Below are 21,974 nucleotides of genomic sequence, written 5' to 3' on the forward strand. Positions count from 1 at the left end.
CTTTTGGAGTGTGGGAGGAAAGCGGATCCGTCGGACGAAATCCACGCAGACACGGGCTGAATGTGCAAACTCCACACAGGTAGTCGCCCGAGATTCGAATCGACGTGGGTCCGTGGCGCTGGGAGGAAGCAGTGAAATCCTGATTATAATTGCACATGCTGAAGCTTCGATTTATGGAGAGCTCTCAAATCGATGGTCTGCTTTTCTTCAAAATCGACTCAGACACATCAAACGGAACCTTCATGCGCATCTTCCTTGTTTTGGAGCAATGGCGATGTGGCAGTGCGTGTGGGAGTGTCGGAGTCTGCGGCTTGTGGTGGGGTGGATTGTGTCGAGCAGAGAGTGGATGCTGGGGGTGGGGACTGTGCGTGGTGTTGGAGGGATGATGACGAGGCTGTCTCATGAGCACCGTTCTTTCTTTGGCGGTGCTGTGTTGTAAGCTTGCTGATGGCTTGGACGGTGCCAGAAGTGTGTGTTGAGGAGGGTTGTTACAGTAGAGACAGGACGGTGCGGCAATGGAGTGGGGGTGATGAAGAGAGATGGCGGCTTGGAATCGGCCCTGCACAGCCGGGGCTGCCAGTCTTTCCCACTGAATTGTGTGGATTGTGGCAGAATGGCTGCGCGGCAGTGTGAAGCGTGGACGTTTTTGCCAGCTCGTGCAAGCGCGCGCCTCGTGCCCGGGTAGCTCAGTCGGTAGAGCATCAGACTCTTAATCTGAGGGTCCAGGGTTCAAGTCCCTGCTCGGGCGGGTCGCTTTTAAATTGCACTGCCACAGGACAACAGAGAAGGCGGTGCGAGCAAATCAGACTCAATGGCCCTCCCGTTCTGGCGGTGGGGAAGCAAGTGCAGGCCCGTTTTGCCTGCCGCAACGCCTGGCTTCTGTTTGAATTGATCTCTTTCAGGTCCTCCAAATGTGCGAAATCAGAAATTAGCATAGAATCCCTCGACTGAGGAAACAGGCGACCGACCTCTCCCAAGAGCATCCCCCAGGCACCCAAACCCATACCGCATGACTATGTATTTACCCCGAACAAATGCACCGAACCTACACATCCCTGAAAACAATGGGCAATTTAGCATGGCCAGAACACCTGACCTGCACACTTTTGGAGTGTGGGAGGAAAGCGGATCCGTCGGACGAAATCCACGCAGACACGGGCTGAATGTGCAAACTCCACACAGGTAGTCGTCCGAGATTCGAATCGACGTGGGTCCGTGGCGCTGGGAGGAAGCAGTGAAATCCTGATTATAATTGCACATGCTGAAGCTTCGATTTATGGAGAGCTCTCAAATCGATGGTCTGCTTTTCTTCAAAATCGACTCAGACACATCAAACGGAACCTTCATGCGCATCTTCCTTGTTTTGGAGCAATGGCGATGTGGCAGTGCGTGTGGGAGTGTCGGTGTCTGCGGCTTGTGGTGGGGTGGATTGTGTCGAGCAGAGAGTGGATGCTGGGGGTGGGGACTGTGCGTGGTGTTGGAGGGATGATGACGAGGCTGTCTCATGAGCACCGTTCTTTCTTTGGCGGTGCTGTGTTGTAAGCTTGCTGATGGCTTGGACGGTGCCAGAAGTGTGTGTTGAGGAGGGTTGTTACAGTAGAGACAGGACGGTGCGGCAATGGAGTGGGGGTGATGAAGAGAGATGGCGGCTTGGAATCGGCCCTGCACAGCCGGGGCTGCCAGTCTTTCCCACTGAATTGTGTGGATTGTGGCAGAATGGCTGCGCGGCAGTGTGAAGCGTGAACGTTTTTGCCAGCTCGTGCAAGCGCACGCCTGGCGCCCGGGTAGCTCAGTCGGTAGAGCATCAGACTCTTAATCTGAGGGTCCAGGGTTCAAGTCCCTGCTCGGGCGGGTCGCTTTTAAATTGCACTGCCACAGGACAACAGAGACGGCGGTGCGAGCAAATCAGACTCAATGGCCCTCCCGTTCTGGCGGTGGGGAAGCAAGTGCAGGCCCGTTTTGCCTGCCGCAACGCCTGGCTTCTGTTTGAATTGATCTCTTTCAGGTCCTCCAAATGTGCGAAATCAGAAATTAGCACAGAATCCCTCGACTGAGGAAACAGGCGACCGACCTCTCCCAAGAGCATCCCCAAGGCGCCCAAACCCATACCGCATGACTATGTATTTACCCCGAACAAATGCACCGAACCTACACATCCCTGAAAACAATGGGCAATTTAGCATGGCCAGAACACCTGACCTGCACACTTTTGGAGTGTGGGAGGAAAGCGGATCCGACGGACGAAATCCACGCAGACACGGGCTGAATGTGCAAACTCCACACAGGTAGTCGCCCGAGATTCGAATCGACGTGGGTCCGTGGCGCTGGGAGGAAGCAGTGAAATCCTGATTATAATTGCACATGCTGAAGCTTCGATTTATGGAGAGCTCTCAAATCGATGGTCTGCCTTTCTTCAAAATCGACTCAGACACATCAAACGGAACCTTCATGCGCATCTTCCTTGTTTTGGAGCAATGGCGATGTGGCAGTGCGTGTGGGAGTGTCGGAGTCTGCGGCTTGTGGTGGGGTGGATTGTGTCGAGCAGAGAGTGGATGCTGGGGGTGGAGACTGTGCGTGGTGTTGGAGGGATGATGACGAGGCTGTCTCATGAGCACCGTTCTTTCTTTGGCGGTCCTGTGTTGTAAGCTTGCTGATGGCTTGGACGGTGCCAGAAGTGTGTGTTGAGGAGGGTTGTTACAGTAGAGACAGGACGGTGCGGCAATGGAGTGGGGGTGATGAAGAGAGATGGCGGCTTGGAATCGGCCCTGCACAGCCGGGGCTGCCAGTCTTTCCCACTGAATTGTGTGGATTGTGGCAGAATGGCTGCGCGGCAGTGTGAAGCGTGGACGTTTTTGCCAGCTCGTGCAAGCGCCCGCCTGGCGCCCGGGTAGCTCAGTCGGTAGAGCATCAGACTCTTAATCTGAGGGTCCAGGGTTCAAGTCCCTGCTCGGGCGGGTCGCTTTTAAATTGCACTGCCACAGGACAACAGAGAAGACGGTGCGAGCAAATCAGACTCAATGGCCCTCCCGTTCTGGCGGTGGGGAACCAAGTGCAGGCCCGTTTTGCCTGCCGCAACGCCTGGCTTCTGTTTGAATTGATCTCTTTCAGGTCCTCCAAATGTGCGAAATCAGAAATTAGCATAGAATCCCTCGACTGAGGAAACAGGCGACCGACCTCTCCCAAGGCGCCCAAACCCATACCGCATGACTATGTATTTACCCCGAACAAATGCACCGAACCTACACATCCCTGAAAACAATGGGCAATTTAGCATGGCCAGAACACCTGACCTGCACACTTTTGGAGTGTGGGAGGAAAGCGGATCCGTCGGACGAAATCCACGCAGACACGGGCTGAATGTGCAAACTCCACACAGGTAGTCGCCCGAGATTCGAATCGACGTGGGTCCGTGGCGCTGGGAGGAAGCAGTGAAATCCTGATTATAATTGCACATGCTGAAGCTTCGATTTATGGAGAGCTCTCAAATCGATGGTCTGCTTTTCTTCAAAATCGACTCAGACACATCAAACGGAACCTTCATGCGCATCTTCCTTGTTTTGGAGCAATGGCGATGTGGCAGTGCGTGTGGGAGTGTCGGTGTCTGCGGCTTGTGGTGGGGTGGATTGTGTCGAGCAGAGAGTGGATGCTGGGGGTGGGGACTGTGCGTGGTGTTGGAGGGATGATGACGAGGCTGTCTCATGAGCACCGTTCTTTCTTTGGCGGTGCTGTGTTGTAAGCTTGCTGATGGCTTGGACGGTGCCAGAAGTGTGTGTTGAGGAGGGTTGTTACAGTAGAGACAGGACGGTGCGGCAATGGAGTGGGGGTGATGAAGAGAGATGGCGGCTTGGAATCGGCCCTGCACAGCCGGGGCTGCCAGTCTTTCCCACTGAATTGTGTGGATTGTGGCAGAATGGCTGCGCGGCAGTGTGAAGCGTGGACGTTTTTGCCAGCTCGTGCAAGCGCACGCCTGGCGCCCGGGTAGCTCAGTCGGTAGAGCATCAGACTCTTAATCTGAGGGTCCAGGGTTCAAGTCCCTGCTCGGGCGGATCGCTTTTAAATTGCACTGCCACAGGACAACAGAGAAGGCGGTGCGAGCAAATCAGACTCAATGGCCCTCCCGTTCTGGCGGTGGGGAAGCAAGTGCAGGCCCGTTTTGCCTGCCGCAACGCCTGGCTTCTGTTTGAATTGATCTCTTTCAGGTCCTCCAAATGTGCGAAATCAGAAATTAGCATAGAATCCCTCGACTGAGGAAACAGGCGACCGACCTCTCCCAAGAGCATCCCCCAGGCACCCAAACCCATACCGCATGACTATGTATTTACCCCGAACAAATGCACCGAACCTACACATCCCTGAAAACAATGGGCAATTTAGCATGGCCAGAACACCTGACCTGCACACTTTTGGAGTGTGGGAGGAAAGCGGATCCGTCGGACGAAATCCACGCAGACACGGGCTGAATGTGCAAACTCCACACAGGTAGTCGCCCGAGATTCGAATCGACGTGGGTCCGTGGCGCTGGGAGGAAGCAGTGAAATCCTGATTATAATTGCACATGCTGAAGCTTCGATTTATGGAGAGCTCTCAAATCGATGGTCTGCTTTTCTTCAAAATCGACTCAGACACATCAAACGGAACCTTCATGCGCATCTTCCTTGTTTTGGAGCAATGGCGATGTGGCAGTGCGTGTGGGAGTGTCGGAGTCTGCGGCTTGTGGTGGGGTGGATTGTGTCGAGCAGAGAGTGGATGCTGGGGGTGGGGACTGTGCGTGGTGTTGGAGGGATGATGACGAGGCTGTCTCATGAGCACCGTTCTTTCTTTGGCGGTGCTGTGTTGTAAGCTTGCTGATGGCTTGGACGGTGCCAGAAGTGTGTGTTGAGGAGGGTTGTTACAGTAGAGACAGGACGGTGCGGCAATGGAGTGGGGGTGATGAAGAGAGATGGCGGCTTGGAATCGGCCCTGCACAGCCGGGGCTGCCAGTCTTTCCCACTGAATTGTGTGGATTGTGGCAGAATGGCTGCGCGGCAGTGTGAAGCGTGGACGTTTTTGCCAGCTCGTGCAAGCGCACGCCTGGCGCCCGGGTAGCTCAGTCGGTAGAGCATCAGACTCTTAATCTGAGGGTCCAGGGTTCAAGTCCCTGCTCGGGCGGGTCGCTTTTAAATTGCACTGCCACAGGACAACAGAGAAGGCGGTGCGAGCAAATCAGACTCAATGGCCCTCCCGTTCTGGCGGTGGGGAAGCAAGTGCAGGCCCGTTTTGCCTGCCGCAACGCCTGGCTTCTGTTTGAATTGATCTCTTTCAGGTCCTCCAAATGTGCGAAATCAGAAATTAGCATAGAATCCCTCGACTGAGGAAACAGGCGACCGACCTCTCCCAAGAGCATCCCCCAGGCACCCAAACCCATACCGCATGACTATGTATTTACCCCGAACAAATGCACCGAACCTACACATCCCTGAAAACAATGGGCAATTTAGCATGGCCAGAACACCTGACCTGCACACTTTTGGAGTGTGGGAGGAAAGCGGATCCGTCGGACGAAATCCACGCAGACACGGGCTGAATGTGCAAACTCCACACAGGTAGTCGCCCGAGATTCGAATCGACGTGGGTCCGTGGCGCTGGGAGGAAACAGTGAAATCCTGATTATAATTGCACATGCTGAAGCTTCGATTTATGGAGAGCTCTCAAATCGATGGTCTGCTTTTCTTCAAAATCGACTCAGACACATCAAACGGAACCTTCATGCGCATCTTCCTTGTTTTGGAGCAATGGCGATGTGGCAGTGCGTGTGGGAGTGTCGGAGTCTGCGGCTTGTGGTGGGGTGGATTGTGTCGAGCAGAGAGTGGATGCTGGGGGTGGGGACTGTGCGTGGTGTTGGAGGGATGATGACGAGGCTGTCTCATGAGCACCGTTCTTTCTTTGGCGGTGCTGTGTTGTAAGCTTGCTGATGGCTTGGACGGTGCCAGAAGTGTGTGTTGAGGAGGGTTGTTACAGTAGAGACAGGACGGTGCGGCAATGGAGTGGGGGTGATGAAGAGAGATGGCGGCTTGGAATCGGCCCTGCACAGCCGGGGCTGCCAGTCTTTCCCACTGAATTGTGTGGATTGTGGCAGAATGACTGCGCGGCAGTGTGAAGCGTGGACGTTTTTGCCAGCTCGTGCAAGCGCACGCCTGGCGCCCGGGTAGCTCAGTCGGTAGAGCATCAGACTCTTAATCTGAGGGTCCAGGGTTCAAGTCCCTGCTCGGGCGGGTCGCTTTTAAATTGCACTGCCACAGGACAACAGAGAAGGCGGTGCGAGCAAATCAGACTCAATGGCGCTCCCGTTCTGGCGGTGGGGAAGCAAGTGCAGGCCCGTTTTGCCTGCCGCAACGCCTGGCTTCTGTTTGAATTGATCTCTTTCAGGTCCTCCAAATGTGCGAAATCAGAAATTAGCATAGAATCCCTCGACTGAGGAAACAGGCGACCGACTCTCCCAAGAGCATCCCCCAGGCACCCAAACCCATACCGCATGACTATGTATTTACCCCGAACAAATGCACCGAACCTACACATCCCTGAAAACAATGGGCAATTTAGCATGGCCAGAACACCTGACCTGCACACTTTTGGAGTGTGGGAGGAAAGCGGATCCGTCGGACGAAATCCACGCAGACACGGGCTGAATGTGCAAACTCCACACAGGTAGTCGCCCGAGATTCGAATCGACGTGGGTCCGTGGCGCTGGGAGGAAGCAGTGAAATCCTGATTATAATTGCACATGCTGAAGCTTCGATTTATGGAGAGCTCTCAAATCGATGGTCTGCTTTTCTTCAAAATCGACTCAGACACATCAAACGGAACCTTCATGCGCATCTTCCTTGTTTTGGAGCAATGGCGATGTGGCAGTGCGTGTGGGAGTGTCGGAGTCTGCGGCTTGTGGTGGGGTGGATTGTGTCGAGCAGAGAGTGGATGCTGGGGGTGGGGACTGTGCGTGGTGTTGGAGGGATGATGACGAGGCTGTCTCATGAGCACCGTTCTTTCTTTGGCGGTGCTGTGTTGTAAGCTTGCTGATGGCTTGGACGGTGCCAGAAGTGTGTGTTGAGGAGGGTTGTTACAGTAGAGACAGGACGGTGCGGCAATGGAGTGGGGGTGATGAAGAGAGATGGCGGCTTGGAATCGGCCCTGCACAGCCGGGGCTGCCAGTCTTTCCCACTGAATTGTGTGGATTGTGGCAGAATGGCTGCGCGGCAGTGTGAAGCGTGGACGTTTTTGCCAGCTCGTGCAAGCGCACGCCTGGCGCCCGGGTAGCTCAGTCGGTAGAGCATCAGACTCTTAATCTGAGGGTCCAGGGTTCAAGTCCTGCTCGGGCGGGTCGCTTTTAAATTGCACTGCCACAGGACAACAGAGAAGGCGGTGCGAGCAAATCAGACTCAATGGCCCTCCCGTTCTGGCGGTGGGGAAGCAAGTGCAGGCCCGTTTTGCCTGCCGCAACGCCTGGCTTCTGTTTGAATTGATCTCTTTCAGGTCCTCCAAATGTGCGAAATCAGAAATTAGCATAGAATCCCTCGACTGAGGAAACAGGCGACCGACCTCTCCCAAGAGCATCCCCCAGGCACCCAAACCCATACCGCATGACTATGTATTTACCCCGAACAAATGCACCGAACCTACACATCCCTGAAAACAATGGGCAATTTAGCATGGCCAGAACACCTGACCTGCACACTTTTGGAGTGTGGGAGGAAAGCGGATCCGTCGGACGAAATCCACGCAGACACGGGCTGAATGTGCAAACTCCACACAGGTAGTCGCCCGAGATTCGAATCGACGTGGGTCCGTGGCGCTGGGAGGAAGCAGTGAAATCCTGATTATAATTGCACATGCTGAAGCTTCGATTTATGGAGAGCTCTCAAATCGATGGTCTGCTTTTCTTCAAAATCGACTCAGACACATCAAACGGAACCTTCATGCGCATCTTCCTTGTTTTGGAGCAATGGTGATGTGGCAGTGCGTGTGGGAGTGTCGGAGTCTGCGGCTTGTGGTGGGGTGGATTGTGTCGAGCAGAGAGTGGATGCTGGGGGTGGGGACTGTGCGTGGTGTTGGAGGGATGATGACGAGGCTGTCTCATGAGCACCGTTCTTTCTTTGGCGGTGCTGTGTTGTAAGCTTGCTGATGGCTTGGACGGTGCCAGAAGTGTGTGTTGAGGAGGGTTGTTACAGTAGAGACAGGACGGTGCGGCAATGGAGTGGGGGTGATGAAGAGAGATGGCGGCTTGGAATCGGCCCTGCACAGCCGGGGCTGCCAGTCTTTCCCACTGAATTGTGTGGATTGTGGCAGAATGGCTGCGCGGCAGTGTGAAGCGTGGACGTTTTTGCCAGCTCGTGCAAGCGCGCGCCTCGTGCCCGGGTAGCTCAGTCGGTAGAGCATCAGACTCTTAATCTGAGGGTCCAGGGTTCAAGTCCCTGCTCGGGCGGGTCGCTTTTAAATTGCACTGCCACAGGACAACAGAGAAGGCGGTGCGAGCAAATCAGACTCAATGGCCCTCCCGTTCTGGCGGTGGGGAAGCAAGTGCAGGCCCGTTTTGCCTGCCGCAACGCCTGGCTTCTGTTTGAATTGATCTCTTTCAGGTCCTCCAAATGTGCGAAATCAGAAATTAGCATAGAATCCCTCGACTGAGGAAACAGGCGACCGACCTCTCCCAAGAGCATCCCCCAGGCACCCAAACCCATACCGCATGACTATGTATTTACCCCGAACAAATGCACCGAACCTACACATCCCTGAAAACAATGGGCAATTTAGCATGGCCAGAACACCTGACCTGCACACTTTTGGAGTGTGGGAGGAAAGCGGATCCGTCGGACGAAATCCACGCAGACACGGGCTGAATGTGCAAACTCCACACAGGTAGTCGTCCGAGATTCGAATCGACGTGGGTCCGTGGCGCTGGGAGGAAGCAGTGAAATCCTGATTATAATTGCACATGCTGAAGCTTCGATTTATGGAGAGCTCTCAAATCGATGGTCTGCTTTTCTTCAAAATCGACTCAGACACATCAAACGGAACCTTCATGCGCATCTTCCTTGTTTTGGAGCAATGGCGATGTGGCAGTGCGTGTGGGAGTGTCGGTGTCTGCGGCTTGTGGTGGGGTGGATTGTGTCGAGCAGAGAGTGGATGCTGGGGGTGGGGACTGTGCGTGGTGTTGGAGGGATGATGACGAGGCTGTCTCATGAGCACCGTTCTTTCTTTGGCGGTGCTGTGTTGTAAGCTTGCTGATGGCTTGGACGGTGCCAGAAGTGTGTGTTGAGGAGGGTTGTTACAGTAGAGACAGGACGGTGCGGCAATGGAGTGGGGGTGATGAAGAGAGATGGCGGCTTGGAATCGGCCCTGCACAGCCGGGGCTGCCAGTCTTTCCCACTGAATTGTGTGGATTGTGGCAGAATGGCTGCGCGGCAGTGTGAAGCGTGAACGTTTTTGCCAGCTCGTGCAAGCGCACGCCTGGCGCCCGGGTAGCTCAGTCGGTAGAGCATCAGACTCTTAATCTGAGGGTCCAGGGTTCAAGTCCCTGCTCGGGCGGGTCGCTTTTAAATTGCACTGCCACAGGACAACAGAGACGGCGGTGCGAGCAAATCAGACTCAATGGCCCTCCCGTTCTGGCGGTGGGGAAGCAAGTGCAGGCCCGTTTTGCCTGCCGCAACGCGTGGCTTCTGTTTGAATTGATCTCTTTCAGGTCCTCCAAATGTGCGAAATCAGAAATTAGCACAGAATCCCTCGACTGAGGAAACAGGCGACCGACCTCTCCCAAGAGCATCCCCAAGGCGCCCAAACCCATACCGCATGACTATGTATTTACCCCGAACAAATGCACCGAACCTACACATCCCTGAAAACAATGGGCAATTTAGCATGGCCAGAACACCTGACCTGCACACTTTTGGAGTGTGGGAGGAAAGCGGATCCGACGGACGAAATCCACGCAGACACGGGCTGAATGTGCAAACTCCACACAGGTAGTCGCCCGAGATTCGAATCGACGTGGGTCCGTGGCGCTGGGAGGAAGCAGTGAAATCCTGATTATAATTGCACATGCTGAAGCTTCGATTTATGGAGAGCTCTCAAATCGATGGTCTGCTTTTCTTCAAAATCGACTCAGACACATCAAACGGAACCTTCATGCGCATCTTCCTTGTTTTGGAGCAATGGCGATGTGGCAGTGCGTGTGGGAGTGTCGGAGTCTGCGGCTTGTGGTGGGGTGGATTGTGTCGAGCAGAGAGTGGATGCTGGGGGTGGAGACTGTGCGTGGTGTTGGAGGGATGATGACGAGGCTGTCTCATGAGCACCGTTCTTTCTTTGGCGGTCCTGTGTTGTAAGCTTGCTGATGGCTTGGACGGTGCCAGAAGTGTGTGTTGAGGAGGGTTGTTACAGTAGAGACAGGACGGTGCGGCAATGGAGTGGGGGTGATGAAGAGAGATGGCGGCTTGGAATCGGCCCTGCACAGCCGGGGCTGCCAGTCTTTCCCACTGAATTGTGTGGATTGTGGCAGAATGGCTGCGCGGCAGTGTGAAGCGTGGACGTTTTTGCCAGCTCGTGCAAGCGCACGCCTGGCTCCCGGGTAGCTCAGTCGGTAGAGCATCAGACTCTTAATCTGAGGGTCCAGGGTTCAAGTCCCTGCTCGGGCGGGTCGCTTTTAAATTGCACTGCCACAGGACAACAGAGAAGACGGTGCGAGCAAATCAGACTCAATGGCCCTCCCGTTCTGGCGGTGGGGAAGCAAGTGCAGGCCCGTTTTGCCTGCCGCAACGCGTGGCTTCTGTTTGAATTGATCTCTTTCAGGTCCTCCAAATGTGCGAAATCAGAAATTAGCACAGAATCCCTCGACTGAGGAAACAGGCGACCGACCTCTCCCAAGAGCATCCCCAAGGCGCCCAAACCCATACCGCATGACTATGTATTTACCCCGAACAAATGCACCGAACCTACACATCCCTGAAAACAATGGGCAATTTAGCATGGCCAGAACACCTGACCTGCACACTTTTGGAGTGTGGGAGGAAAGCGGATCCGACGGACGAAATCCACGCAGACACGGGCTGAATGTGCAAACTCCACACAGGTAGTCGCCCGAGATTCGAATCGACGTGGGTCCGTGGCGCTGGGAGGAAGCAGTGAAATCCTGATTATAATTGCACATGCTGAAGCTTCGATTTATGGAGAGCTCTCAAATCGATGGTCTGCTTTTCTTCAAAATCGACTCAGACACATCAAACGGAACCTTCATGCGCATCTTCCTTGTTTTGGAGCAATGGCGATGTGGCAGTGCGTGTGGGAGTGTCGGAGTCTGCGGCTTGTGGTGGGGTGGATTGTGTCGAGCAGAGAGTGGATGCTGGGGGTGGAGACTGTGCGTGGTGTTGGAGGGATGATGACGAGGCTGTCTCATGAGCACCGTTCTTTCTTTGGCGGTCCTGTGTTGTAAGCTTGCTGATGGCTTGGACGGTGCCAGAAGTGTGTGTTGAGGAGGGTTGTTACAGTAGAGACAGGACGGTGCGGCAATGGAGTGGGGGTGATGAAGAGAGATGGCGGCTTGGAATCGGCCCTGCACAGCCGGGGCTGCCAGTCTTTCCCACTGAATTGTGTGGATTGTGGCAGAATGGCTGCGCGGCAGTGTGAAGCGTGGACGTTTTTGCCAGCTCGTGCAAGCGCACGCCTGGCTCCCGGGTAGCTCAGTCGGTAGAGCATCAGACTCTTAATCTGAGGGTCCAGGGTTTAAGTCCCTGCTCGGGCGGGTCGCTTTTAAATTGCACTGCCACAGGACAACAGAGAAGACGGTGCGAGCAAATCAGACTCAATGGCCCTCCCGTTCTGGCGGTGGGGAAGCAATTGCAGGCCCGTTTTGCCTGCCGCAACGCGTGGCTTCTGTTTGAATTGATCTCTTTCAGGTCCTCCAAATGTGCGAAATCAGAAATTAGCATAGAATCCCTCGACTGAGGAAACAGGCGACCGACTCTCCCAGGAGCATCCCCCAGGCACCCAAACCCATACCGCATGACTATGTATTTACCCCGAACAAATGCACCGAACCTACACATCCCTGAAAACAATGGGCAATTTAGCATGGCCAGAACACCTGACCTGCACACTTTTGGAGTGTGGGAGGAAAGCGGATCCGTCGGACGAAATCCACGCAGACACGGGCTGAATGTGCAAACTCCACACAGGTAGTCGCCCGAGATTCGAATCGACGTGGGTCCGTGGCGCTGGGAGGAAGCAGTGAAATCCTGATTATAATTGCACATGCTGAAGCTTCGATTTATGGAGAGCTCTCAAATCGATGGTCTGCTTTTCTTCAAAATCGACTCAGACACATCAAACGGAACCTTCATGCGCATCTTCCTTGCTTTGGAGCTGATGGTGATGTGGCAGTGCGTGTGGGAGTGTCGGTGTGAGAGAGATTCTTCATCCCAGCGCCACGGACCCATGTCGAATTCGAACTTCGGTCGACTACCTGCGTGGAGTTTGCCCATTCTCCCCGTGTCTGCGTGGATTTCGTCCGACGGATCCGCTTTCCTCCCACAGACCAAAAGTGTGCAGGTCAGGTGTTCTGGCCATGCTAAATTGCCCATTGTTTTCAGGGATGTGTATTTTCGGTGCATTTGTTCGGGGTAAATACATTGTCATGCGGTAAGGGTTTGGCTGCCTGGGGGATGCTCTTGGGAGAGTCGGTCGCCTGTTTCCACAGTCGAGGGATTCTATGCTAATTTCTGATTTCGCAAATTTGGAGGATCTGAAAGAGATCAATTTGTCACGGGATCCATTGCTTCTTCATGAAAAGACTCGATTCCTCTGTGGAATTTTAACTTATTATATTATATTGTATAAGATTAAGCTTAACAACAATGATGCTATTAACTCGTTAAGTGTCATGGGATCCGTCTACTTCTTCATGAAAAGACTCGATTCTTCTGTGGAATTTTACCTGATTATATTATATTGTACAAGATTAAGCTTAACAGCAATGATGCTATTAACTCGTTAAGTGTCATGGGATCCGTCTACTTCTTCATGAAAAGACTCGATTCTTCTGTGGAAGTTTACCTGATTATATTAGATTGTAGCAACAATGATACTATTAACTCTTTATTGTATTTTAGCCTAGCAACAATTAAGTATAACTATGACTACGTGGCAGCTGCTCTTTACCAGCTACTTATCAGCTACATATTGTTTTCTCAGCTAATTAAGTGTTTAACGCGACCTTTAAACAATGCTGACCGAGGCACAGTTTGAGATTCCAGTTCTTTAAACAAATGATGTAATTGCTTAACTTAGACTGTAAGGGATAAAAGCAGAGCTAAAACAGACAGAACTCACTCTTGTCTTGAAACACAGACAATGAGTCACCCAACCATCTCGGCTTAACTGCAGATCCTCTGAACCACCAGGCTTGCAGAAAAGACACATTTGTGCAAAATACAGACCGATCGGATGAAGCATACGGACGGCTAAGAGCTTGCTGAAATACGCCTGCCTAAAAGATTCTCGGTTGAGGCACTGCATTCTAGCCTGAAGAAGATACAATCTGAACCAACTAGCTGAAACACGCTAGTCTAAGAAGATCCCATTTGGGACACTCAGGTATTAAGCTCTGCTTTTATCCTAGGTATCTTTTAAGAACATTCAAAAAGGCTGTAACGATTGTGATTAACTGAAAACATCTGATTGTGAGTATTCAACTTACTATAGTGATAAATTTCTATTATATTTTACACCACACACTTCGTATTCGCCTAACCTTTATTTGATAAGATATGTTTACCTTTGTGTTGGTGTGTTAAGTCTAGAACTTAGCTGAGAAGGCATTAGGATTGACTTAAAGTGAATCCCTCTCACTCCTAGGTGAAAGGATAAACTGAAGGGACCTAGAGACCTGCGATAAACCCAGCCGAGTTTGTAGCTATCAGAACCATACTGTCAATAGGGACCACTGGTAAACTTGACAGGTAACGGCCTCAGGTATATGCCCGAGGTACTGTAGTTTAATCCGGTAGTAACCCATACCTATTGAGGATATCCACCTGAATAACATAACAATTGGTGCCCAACGTGGGGCTCGAGAGATTGCACTACCTTGAACCTCACGGCGTAAATATTATCTTTGTCACCAAATAAACTCCTTCTGTAGGGATATATCAAATAGTACAAAAAAATAAAAGCCCCTCAAAATGAAAAAGAAAATGGCCAATATACCTGCCTATTATTTTAGAAATGATTGGGCAGAAATAATCGCAGCAGGAAACGACAATATAGTCTCCCCACCTAACCTAAGAGGTCAGGAGGTAAGACTGAGGGCAGATGAGTCAGTCCTAGAAGGACTAAACAGACTCAATGGAGAACTTACAGCAGCAAGACTCCGATACAGGTTCAGAATAGAATATGTAGATGGAACTCACCATCACTGTGATGGATGTATACCAGCAGATGGAACTGGAAACCCCCTAGAACCAGCCCACCAGCATACCGCTGGCGTTCTACCAGCTCAACATACGGTAACAGTAATTAGAAGAGAAACAGACCTAAGGGGAAGAGAAGTACCGCTAGTACCAGGCATGTCAGAACATGCCTGGGCAGAAGATATAGCTCAGCAAATTATAGTGGCAGTAGACAGAGTGCTCCAAATACCCCAACTAAATAGAGTAGCACCACAATTCCTAGTGGCGCAACATGCTGTAGAAAAAGCCCGATGGCTAATCAATAATCCCAGGCCCGGACAAGCCGGACAAGCACCACAACCGGTAGCAGCCCACCGTGTGTACGGTGATCCCTCACTGAAAAATTTTAAAATCTGCTTCCTAGACTTTCCCTCAGATGACAGAGCAGCAATAAAATATATAATTCAACATTTCGAAAAACTAAAAGCCTTCTTGGAAGGACTAACCCCCAAGAAAATTCAGATTTATTTAAAGCCCTGGATTGTCCTGCTTTAGATCAGGAACCGCACACCACCATAAATCTAGTTACCATACTCCATGAAGCCCACAACCGGGTATATGGAACCCAAAGAGCAGAAGCAGCCAACAAGATATTCAAAACACTCCTGGAATCAGGGAGAACAATGCTCCAGGTAGCACAATCCGCTGAAGATCTAGAAATAAACTATGTCCAAGTCAGGTCGCAATTATTCAGACAATTCCAGAACGAAGGCCATGCAAACAGGCTCAGGGAAGCCACAAACAGAGCACTAGGACAGGGACAAAACCCATGGCAAGTATTCAGACAAGAATTAATCAACTTAGGAGAAGTCCTCAATCTATCCCTAGATAGAATAGGAAAACAAAATCCCCACGGACCTCAACCAGAAGCCAAGGAAAGGAAATCAGAAAAACCTAAATCAGAAACCCAGAAACCCAAGGCGCAAGGACGCCAACAAAACCAAAGAAAACCATGGACATACCGACCCCAATATGAACCATTGGTTCAGGTAGTGGAAAAAGTCCAACCCAGGAACCAGGGACCTCCCCGACAGCAGCTACCTCCTAGACCAATTCCAGGAGTAAGCCAAACTATTTAGGGAGAAACCCCATTCCGAATTATCAAGACCCAAGAGCTAGAGGGGGATACCAACCTCCACGACAGCCAGCCCAGCAACCACAACAACCTCGGGAATATAGGCCACCCCAACAAAATTTTAGACCTAGGCCTCCAAATGGACAAGTTCAACAAAAACGATACAACCTGAGACCCAGAAACAGTCAGGGACAAGCAATAACCTCTGGATCAGCCAGAGTGCAAGCACAAGGGGACGAAAGAAATACAGAAGGGCAAAGAATCCACCAGACAGGGATGGTGAGAAAACCCAGACAGACAGCAGCAGAACCATGCTACCCTCAAGAACAAGGAAAAATAGAGGGGTATAAACCCCACAGACAGCAATGGCTCACAATAATGCTAGACACAGGGGCAGAAATGTCATTAATGGACAAAAGTTTGGCAGAAAAACTAAACATACCAAAAGTAGGAACAGAACCTTATCAGGGCATAGGAGCACCTGTAAAATGGGCAAATGTAGGAAAAATCAAATTAATCCTAAAAAATGGAAAACAAATAGAGACTAAAGCTCTAATTATAGAAGGTCTAAAAGACCAGGGAGAACCAGTAATATTAGGATGGGAAGACATTAAAAGACACAAACTACTAGAACAAACAGAAGACAAAAGAACAGAAGACTTAAAAGAAATTTTAGATAAAGAAAGCAACCCCAAAATCAGAGCAAAAATAAAACACCTAGTGCAAACTCAGTGGGAAATCTGGCAAAAGGACTCATACCATTGCGGTAATCTAAACATTGATCCCACTCCCACAGGAATGGGACACTTCAAAATCAAAAAGAAGTACGGCATCAACAAACCAGAGATAGCTAGGGAAATCCAAAAAGTCATAGAAAGACTTGAGGAACAGGGAGTCCTAATAGAAAAAGGATCCCCATACAATACACCCATAATTGGAATACCAAAGCCTGGTAAGCCAGGAAAGTACAGACTTGTCTGTGACTACCGAGACTTGAATTCAGGATCAGTGCCCTTCTCGTCATACTTTAAAGGAGCTCAGACTACATTGAATACCTTAAGAAGGGAGAAATATAAAACTACCCTAGACTTATCAAATGGATTTTGGAGTCATCCAATCCCAAAAGAAGAATGGCCATATACAGCCATAACAGACACCCTAGGGAGACAATTAGTTTGGACCAGACTCCCTCAGGGATACCTAAACAGCCCTGTAATATTTTCTGCAGAGGTCAGAAAAACAGTACAAAACTTAGCTCCACCAGGACAAATAGAATGCTATGTCGATTATATTTATATCACTCATGGTGACCTAGAAGAACATTTTGCCTGCCTACATAGAATAATGGAACACCTGTACCATAAGGGATATATAATTGGACTAGCAAAATCCCAGATCGCCAGAGAAAAGGTAAAATACTTAGGAGTGGAACTAACCAATGCAGGGAAAGGACTAACTGAAGAATACAGTGAAAAAATAGCTGATATTCAACCTCCTACCAAAATTAAAGAATTACAAGCAATATTAGGCCTATGTAACTATGCCAGAGACTTTGTCCCAGGATATGCAGAAATATCTAAACCCCTGTACAAAAAACTAACTGAGAAAGTATTCTCATGGACTGAAGAAGATCAAAATAACCTAAATGAACTAATCAACCAATTAAATAAAGCAGAAAACATGGGAAAGCATGAACCAGGGAAAGACATTACACTAGAAGTAATTATAGGGCAAGAAAGTGCCACCGTAAGAGTAACCAGTCAAGGACAGAACAAACCCTTCCAATATATCTATTTAAACTTTACAGAAACAGAGAGGAAATACCCAAAAATAGAAAAAACATGGGTAGCCATAACTAGAGCAGTGGAACCCATCAGAAAAATCCAAGGGGAAGGAAAGATAATAATCCTCACGGAATTGGCAGAATTACAATCCAAACAACAAAAAATAGAAAGGAGCCAAAGGGTCCACTCGGCCAGGTATGAAAAATGGGATATCCTACTAGCTGACCCCACTATAGAAATACAGCCCCTTACAGGAAAAACAGATACTTGGTGGACACCGAAATGTAAACTAGCTGCTACTGAAGAAAAAACTGAATTCAATCCAGATATGTACATCTATACAGATGGTAGTGCCCAAAGAGGCCTGGATAAACAAGGTAAAGAAGAAAAATTAACAGGAATAGGAATAGTAATCGGTACAAAACTAAACAATGAGTTCCAAGAAGAAAAGGTCTTATAAATAAAAGGACCACTGGGAGGTTCAGCCCAGAAAACAGAAGTAAAGGCGTTAGAATTAGCCTTAAAAGAAGCAAGCCAATTTCCTGCAGAACTCCAAATTCTCGTTTGTACAGATAGCTTTTATGCCAGTAGAGGCTATAACGAGGAACTAGATAAATGGAGTGAAAAAGGATTCCATGATTGTAGGAATCACCCCATACAATATAGACAAATATGGGAAGAAATAGCTAGATTAAAAGAAAACCTCCCAAATGTAAAAGTAATACATGTCAGAGGACACCAGAAAGAAGGTGAACACAAAAAAGGAAATGATCTAGCTGACCGAGCAGCCAAAGCCGCAAGTTTGGGAAAAGAATATAAAATAAGAGTAATAACTAGGCAAATGAAAAAAGAGAATCAGGACAAAGAATTGGAAGACTTACTTCAGGGCAAGGAAGTAAAAGGATACCCTAAAAATCAGGACTACTGGGAAGAATCTGATGGGGTAGTCAAAACCAAATTTAAAGATCAAACCACAGAACAGGCTAAGATAATACCCCCTAGGAAAGGGAGAAGAGAACTTATCAAGACGGCCCACGAAGGCTTAGGGGCCGTGCATCCAGGAATAAAAACCACTCAGTCACACCTAAAGCAGAAATACTGGTGGCCTGGGATGAATGCAGAAGTTAAAAGATATTGTAATGAATGCAAAACTTGCCTAAAATATAATATCAAGGGAGGAACTAAAAAAGAACCGAAAATTATTCGGTCACAAAATATGGAGCCCGGGTATAAATGGATAATGGATTTTATCGGCCCATTGCCGACCTCTCACGGGAAAAAGCCATTTAAAAGACCGAATAAATATTGCCTAGTATGTAATGATGAATGTACCGGATTCACCACCCTGATCCCAACAAAGAGTTGTAGGACACAAGATGTTATAGAAGCTAGTGAGTTGATTCTGGTCGCTAATGGGCCTCCCAGAGTAATTCATACAGACCAAGGACCTGGCTTTAAAAACCAGGACTTTAACATGTGGTGTACCGCTCATGGGATACAGCTTGAGTTTAGCACACCTTACCATCCTGAATCGGCAGGAAAGGTAGAACGGAGAAACCAAGATGTCAAACTAGCCTTGGCAAAATTATTGTGCACTCGCGGTGGTAGTTGGAGTCAATGGTTGAAGGAGGTGCAGCTGGCCATCAATAACACACCCATAGATCTCTTAGGAGCAGAGAACCATATAACTCCGCACTATTTGAGATATGGAGTACAAATGAATACAGAAAATAAGCCTGAAATAGAAACCCAAACTAAACTTAAAAAAGAATGGATAGATCTCCTAAAAACTAAAAAAGAAGAATTAAGACAACAAAGGGAACAGAAAATTCAAGACAGAAAATTTTGGCAACCTAAAGTAGGAGATTGGGTACAAGAGAAAAAACAAAATAAATCAGGAAGAGCCTTTAAAGCCCGCTATCATTTGCCTCAACAGATAATCCAAGTAGGAAATAGGACAGTGACAGTTGGGAAGGAAGGTAAGGAAAGGACTTTATCTGTAGATAATATAAGACCAGTTAACAAAGACTAAGAACATGGCAGATTGGATGGCTGTATATTTAGGAGAAGAAGAGAAACACAGGGAACAAATGGAGGGATTTTTAACCTCCAAAAGAGATGTAAACTGCAGAAATGAAAAAAATTGGAAACCAATATTTAAAGGAAACAAAAAACAAAAAGAGAACAATATGGAGTTAGGACAATTAGGGAAAGGCAAAAGGATACCAAAAGTAAAAAACCCTCCTAAACTTAAATAAAAAAAAAACCAAGAAAGAAGAGACTAAGACGATTAAACAAAAGAAACTCACGGCAGAACACTGCTCTAAGTGTAATATAGTTCAACACACCCTACTATTTATAGTATTAGCCTTTCTAACTATAGGATGGATACTGCAGGCAGTAATAAAGCGCAGCCTGGAATGTAACACAGGTAATAACCCCGACAGCAACAGTAACTCGACAAATTCAGCAGGAATGCCTCTAATAATAGGAGGATTAACCCTATCTAACATGGCCCTAGAAATGTTAGGACTAATTACGATAAATGTTGCGCAAGCTCAAAAATATGAAACTTGGACAGATCCAAGACCCTCAGCAGAAATGATAGGAGAAGAAATTATAGGACACACATACACCTTAGACATAATAATCTTAAAACAGGAGCTTGGGAATGAAAACCAAGAACAAGATCAAAGAATAGATAATCTTATACAAAATTGGATAGACAAATTACTATCTTATAGTATACAAAATGTTACAACAAATGAAGAAACCTCAGAGAGAGATAGATGGCTCTACTGTTTATACAAAACGTATAACCGTTCAGACTATCAGAGTCCAGGATCGAAAAACCACTATAACTGCTCCTATCCAAATATTGGCAACCCCCCTAAATAATATGAACACTCACCAACCGATAATACTATATGCAAACTCTACTTGGCACTACCAAGAAGGAGGTGACCAAGGACAAAGATGGAATGCCACAGGTGACACGGATCAGGTTTACCTCACCCTACTAGGACAAGATGATACGCAAGTTCAAGGATTAGGAACTTATTACCTTAAGAAAATGTTTAAAGAAAACGAAACACTGATAATATGCGATCCTACCATCTTTAACCAATCCAAGTCCAGAGAAGAAATAGGAGAATTACTAAAGAAACCAGTAAACTTTACGAAGTTATTCAGACAATATATAGATGTCTGTAACCACTTTGCCTTAGGGTATGAAGCAGAATTATCCTTACCTAAAGAGACCAAGGGAAAGAATGGGAAGATGTAAACCACAAGAGACAAACAAATGAATCCTGTTACTATTATTATAAAAATAACACCCATATAATTGGATGCACCGATAAAGCCACACAATGTTATAGTCCATCAGGATACAATACCGCTCTCCTCCAAAACTGCCCAAATGATAATAGAGCAAAAAGAAATGAAACCCATGGACCATGGTCCTGCAAAATTCCCAACTCAGGAAAAGTAGTATATATAGAACACGGTAGATTTAAATGTGGATACACTTATGAAGTTCCTTAGGATAATTACTATGAAAATAATACCAAAAGTATAACACTGAGGCAGAAAAACCAGATGGAAATCAAACATCTAAATGGAAATCAGTATATCAAGACTGGGAAAAATTAAAATACTTCCTAAAAGACCCACAAAGACAGGGAACTGAAATAAAAGTAGAAAATACAACTCTGTACTGCTACCATTGGGGCAGGATGCACTGCTACAAAACAAAGCAGAATGCCACCTTTTGGGAACAATCTTCTCCTGATAGATGGCTGGTGATAACCACAAATCAAAAAAAGCAGTAACAGCAACAATAATGAAAATAATAATAATAATAGACAACAACAGGCAGAAGCATATATTAAGGATTTATTCAAAAATCAGAAAATACAATGGGAAAACTCAAAAAACCTAATAATAGAGGTGATAACAATCAAAAAGACCAAGCCTGGCAAATTGCCTTTAATGACCTTAGAAATCAATTAAATGTAATAACTAGACGATGGTTGCATAACACCGTAAGAACAGAAAACAGGACAATAGCTGATTTAACCTCAAGGGTATACAGACCCCACGTGGAAAACAAAGATCAGCAACTAAAGATCTCACTAGTAGAGATCAAATCCATTCTCACAAACGAAAATTACGAAACTAAAATAAAACAACCAATTTGGCAAAGCCTAAAAAATGGGTGGCTGAAAAAGGAAAAATGTATTCAAATTAACAATCAGCCTCAACTGATCGAATTCTCTAATTTAATCCTATTAAAACCCTGTGATAATAACACGGTTCAATATGTTAAAAAAGATTGCCAGATAGAGTACTTCCCATCTGGAAATACCTGGCTAACAAACCAGTCAGGAGAATTTAATGTTACGACAGGACATGTCGGATGTAATGGCAAAATTATGAGACAAAACAGAGAAACTTATAAGAACCCGGCAGAAAAAATTAATCTAAAAATAGAAAAACCCAAACCTGACCTAGAACATTTTGAAAGAATGCTAACCATCTATTCAGAAAAGCAATGGATGGAGATAACCTTCTCGGGCCCAACGGATGACGAGAAGCTAAAGACCCTCCAGAACCTAATATCAAAAGAAAGGAAGGCTGACCAAA

The 21,974-nt window shown here is 48.0% G+C and overlaps 11 non-coding genes across 11 annotated transcripts; all 11 read left to right on the forward strand.

The window, feature by feature from the left end:
• Positions 1-675: 675 nt before the first annotated feature.
• On the forward strand, positions 676-748 carry trnak-cuu (transfer RNA lysine (anticodon CUU)). Its single transcript has one exon. It is a non-coding gene; the product is annotated as a tRNA-Lys (tRNA).
• A 1,030-nt stretch (positions 749-1,778) lies between these two features.
• trnak-cuu (transfer RNA lysine (anticodon CUU)) lies at positions 1,779-1,851 on the forward strand. The gene has a single exon. It is a non-coding gene; the product is annotated as a tRNA-Lys (tRNA).
• A 1,030-nt stretch (positions 1,852-2,881) lies between these two features.
• On the forward strand, positions 2,882-2,954 carry trnak-cuu (transfer RNA lysine (anticodon CUU)). The gene has a single exon. It is a non-coding gene; the product is annotated as a tRNA-Lys (tRNA).
• Positions 2,955-3,972: 1,018 nt separating this feature from the next.
• trnak-cuu (transfer RNA lysine (anticodon CUU)) lies at positions 3,973-4,045 on the forward strand. Its single transcript has one exon. It is a non-coding gene; the product is annotated as a tRNA-Lys (tRNA).
• Positions 4,046-5,075: 1,030 nt separating this feature from the next.
• trnak-cuu (transfer RNA lysine (anticodon CUU)) lies at positions 5,076-5,148 on the forward strand. The gene has a single exon. It is a non-coding gene; the product is annotated as a tRNA-Lys (tRNA).
• A 1,030-nt stretch (positions 5,149-6,178) lies between these two features.
• On the forward strand, positions 6,179-6,251 carry trnak-cuu (transfer RNA lysine (anticodon CUU)). The gene has a single exon. It is a non-coding gene; the product is annotated as a tRNA-Lys (tRNA).
• Positions 6,252-7,280: 1,029 nt separating this feature from the next.
• Positions 7,281-7,352, forward strand: trnak-cuu (transfer RNA lysine (anticodon CUU)). The gene has a single exon. It is a non-coding gene; the product is annotated as a tRNA-Lys (tRNA).
• A 1,030-nt stretch (positions 7,353-8,382) lies between these two features.
• Positions 8,383-8,455, forward strand: trnak-cuu (transfer RNA lysine (anticodon CUU)). The gene has a single exon. It is a non-coding gene; the product is annotated as a tRNA-Lys (tRNA).
• A 1,030-nt stretch (positions 8,456-9,485) lies between these two features.
• trnak-cuu (transfer RNA lysine (anticodon CUU)) lies at positions 9,486-9,558 on the forward strand. Its single transcript has one exon. It is a non-coding gene; the product is annotated as a tRNA-Lys (tRNA).
• A 1,030-nt stretch (positions 9,559-10,588) lies between these two features.
• trnak-cuu (transfer RNA lysine (anticodon CUU)) lies at positions 10,589-10,661 on the forward strand. Its single transcript has one exon. It is a non-coding gene; the product is annotated as a tRNA-Lys (tRNA).
• Positions 10,662-11,691: 1,030 nt separating this feature from the next.
• Positions 11,692-11,764, forward strand: trnak-cuu (transfer RNA lysine (anticodon CUU)). The gene has a single exon. It is a non-coding gene; the product is annotated as a tRNA-Lys (tRNA).
• The last annotated feature ends 10,210 nt before the right edge of the window (positions 11,765-21,974 follow it).

Source organism: Hemiscyllium ocellatum, chromosome 28 (genome assembly GCF_020745735.1).
Source record: "Hemiscyllium ocellatum isolate sHemOce1 chromosome 28, sHemOce1.pat.X.cur, whole genome shotgun sequence".
In the NCBI taxonomy this organism is placed as follows: domain Eukaryota; kingdom Metazoa; phylum Chordata; class Chondrichthyes; order Orectolobiformes; family Hemiscylliidae; genus Hemiscyllium; species Hemiscyllium ocellatum.